Source organism: Arachis duranensis, chromosome 2, assembly GCF_000817695.3.
Source record: "Arachis duranensis cultivar V14167 chromosome 2, aradu.V14167.gnm2.J7QH, whole genome shotgun sequence".
NCBI lineage: Eukaryota > Viridiplantae > Streptophyta > Magnoliopsida > Fabales > Fabaceae > Arachis > Arachis duranensis.
In genome coordinates this window covers 9,721,222-9,724,941 of record NC_029773.3, presented here as the reverse complement: position 1 = coordinate 9,724,941, position 3,720 = coordinate 9,721,222, and positions in this window count along the sequence as shown.

The following is a 3,720-nucleotide window of genomic DNA, read 5'->3' as shown; positions in this document are numbered from 1 at the left end:
ACAAACTATGAATCTGATTCTTGACTGTATATACCCAAATCAAGAAGAACAAGATCGATCTGAGCCAAATTGAAAAGTAAAACCAAAAAAAAAAAACTCAATCAAATTGAAAGAGGGCTTAGCAAATCTAAGTTTCTGACCACTGTTAGAGGGAGGAGGAATGGCTCAGTGATGGACACAGCAATGAGAAGGAGAAGACTACTAGAATTGATAGAGGGGAGCACCATGGCGGGGAGGATTTTTAGAGGAGTGGTTCACATCCCGGCACAATTGACTTTGCGTGAAAAAAGGATTCTATGAACATGCTATGTTAATTTTGCCAACAAATACTCAAACGGAAGGCATAAACATCAACAAAAATTCCAAGGGGCCATCTAGATAGACAACATTCAAAATACATTATCAATCAAAAAATAAACTTAATCAGTGTGGAGAGTCATTTAATTTCTTATAAAATGCTTCTTCATCGGACAAATAAACAAATTTTATTACATAACATACAAAGGCACCTTTCCAACAACATCCAATTTAAAGTATGGAATTCTTTTCCTGAAGAAGTTAAAGAACATATATATATATATATTCAAAGCATTGAATGAGGAAACAATTACTTTTAGAATGTTCATTTAGTCTATTTCATTTATCTGATGAAACACCAACTTCAAGGCACTGCTCATTGTGTCTATCATTGCATTAGCCTTCTCAAGATGACAATCTTTATTCCCACGGCCTTTGATGTTTGACTATTGCATTTCATGTTCATCTAACAAAAATTTGCGTCTCATAAGAAGCCTCTCAAGAACATACAAAATAACCCATCTAATATAGTTGTATTTGGACTTTAAAAAACCACACATTAGTAAAACATGTTGGTTAACATGGAAATAAACTTACTGTGAACTAATTCTTCCCAAGAGTTCTCCCTATTGGTTCTTATAAGATCTTTCGTAACCTAAATGCATACTTTGATGTGAGAAACTTTTTTTTTAGGGAAGGAAAAAAGTGAGCAATTAAATTAAACAGGCACATCATGCTTAAAGATACAACATATATCAATAATTGATCTGGAATGGTAAAGAACACATACTTAAATACCAAATATAAAAGACGAGCAGGATTCCAAATGCCATTGAATAATCCATGCCATAAGTGATCAAACTATAGAGCTTAGACAAGAATATAGCACAATACATAAATGTCACTATCAAGAATAATGTTGTGTCTTAACGCTTAAAACCAAAGTTTTACATTTGTCCTAACCTTTTAATAATAGGAAAATTATCCATAAAACTAACTAGAGAATAACATCAAGAAAAAAATTAGGCTCTTGATATTTCATGTCCTTCCATCACAAAATAATTCTATGCTCACAAAAATGCTAAATAATCATACTAGTTAACTAATTCAATAAATGTTAGGAGCTAAATTGACTTTAAAACTTATACTAAGAAATGTCTCAAATCAAGGACTTTCTGCCTCCATAATATTTTCATCCTATAAAGACTAAGCACTACGTATGCATGTTATTCCATCACAACCAAGCTCATATATATATGCAATTCCTCTTTTATGGATTTTACGTTAAAAAATAAAAAAAAAGCTAACATGTCTAGTGAGACAAACATATATGCACAATATAGATGTAATAAGAAAAATAAATCCAAAAAGGATGGGAAAAAAGCATACCATTATTGAATCCATAAAATGCACTTATAGTGGCACCAATAGCAGTAATATGTGCAACATTAAAATCCAAGAACAAATATTATAACTTCAAAAAATGACACCTCTTGCAGGGGATTGCATCCTATACTACACTCAATTGCATCCTTCACTACACTCAATTTCAATGACACCTCTTGAAAGGGGAGCTATGTAGTGAAGATTACTGGGTACAAAAAATGAGAAAAATCAAACCAAAAAGAAAACACCAGAAGTAATGAGCAAATCAGAGGGAAGGAGGCACCAACAACGAGTAGAAGCTAGAACAAAGGCGAGGAGTCTGAATCTACAGTGTTCCAAGGACAGATCTAAACCTGCGATGGATGGTGCGTCGATGAAGGTTGCAGGTGACGGAGGCATGAATCTATATATCTAGAGAAGATTCAAACCACGCAGGCACGCAAAATGTAGGAGGAGATGGCAAACAAATATGGCATACAAGACAAAAAAGAGAGCCCAATGTCATCATCTTCGTTTGAACAAACAGAAATATCACCAATGGTACCTCGAGGAAGAAGGTTAGGGTTAGCAGGGTTTGGGAATATTTTTTCAAAGAGAGGAAAAAGGAAAAAGAGTGCCTCTGATGGGTTGGTAGCATCAAAGTAGTAACAAACTGAATCAAATAGCTGCTCTTTTAGGATTCACTGCTAACACTGCCAAAAAATTAGCAGATAATGGCGGTCACTAAAACAGCCACTGATTATCCACCACTATCTTCCGTTTGTGGTAGTATATGTATTTTATACAAATAATTAATTTATTAATCGATTTTATATTTGCGTCACATAGTTAATTATAACATGTCGATCAAGTTCTTAATTAACACAATAATCAATTTAAAATTAAAAAATATTGTTTCTACCAAAAAGTTTTCACTCCATAAAATTAAAACATCATATAACAAAACTGTAAATAATTGGAATCAAATATACATACATTAAGATGATGATGACGATGACGATGAATACTTTAATTGATGGCCGCGTAATATGAATACTTAAGGCGAAATACCATATCAATATCTTTACTAAAATATACATATAATTTAGCAAAAACAAAAAATATTTTTTTATTTAATTTTACAAAAAGACTTAAATATCCTTTTTTTTATGTTGGACAAAAATTATCCCTTTAAATTAATCAAATTTTAAAATTTAACTAACTTTAATCTTATATTTTTAAATTTTAAATAATTTAAAAATAAAACAAAACTCATCTAATTATTCATCTACACTAAAAGATATTTTTTCAATCTTGTTGATGTTCCCGATAACCCTAATCTCTCATAGTCATTTATACCAAAAATTCTCTCTCATTGCAACTAGCCCACTAGATCTAGAGTCTCGTCTCAATCACACTTACCGGCGTCTCGTTGTTTGTCTCATCTCGTCGTCGGCATCTCAATGTCTCGCAGCCTTCTTTGGGATCGTCATCACCAACAACAAAAGCAACTCGTCGGGTCGTCGTCGCTCGCTGTCTTCTAGTTTCTAGTCCTCGCTATCGCCGTGAATCGTGGTCTGTTGGTAACTCCCTGTATCGTCGATTTTCCTGTTCTGTTTTTTTTTCAGATTTTCATTTTCCTTGTATTTTGAGATGATGTTGAATTGCTAATCAATTGATTTACTTTTTTACTGATCCAAATGTTATTGTAAATCATGAATGAAGTAGGATTTGCTAAATTTGTTGCTGTAAACTGAATTTGATGCTGAAAATATGAGATAACTTTTGGGTTGATAAAAATCATTACTGAGTTGAATTTGTTACTGATTATCATCACTGAATTTTGAAATTGTTGCTATCTTACTGAAATAATCACCTAGCTAAATTTTTTGTTGATGAAAATTATCAATGAGTTGAATTTATTGCTGTAAGAATAGATTTTATGTTTAGTATTGGTTGATTTGATTCTTACATAAGCAGTATTAGTCAAGTTCCAAATTTGTTTGACAAAGATATAAATACCGACTTTGAGATCACGCTTTGGACTAGATTTACTTA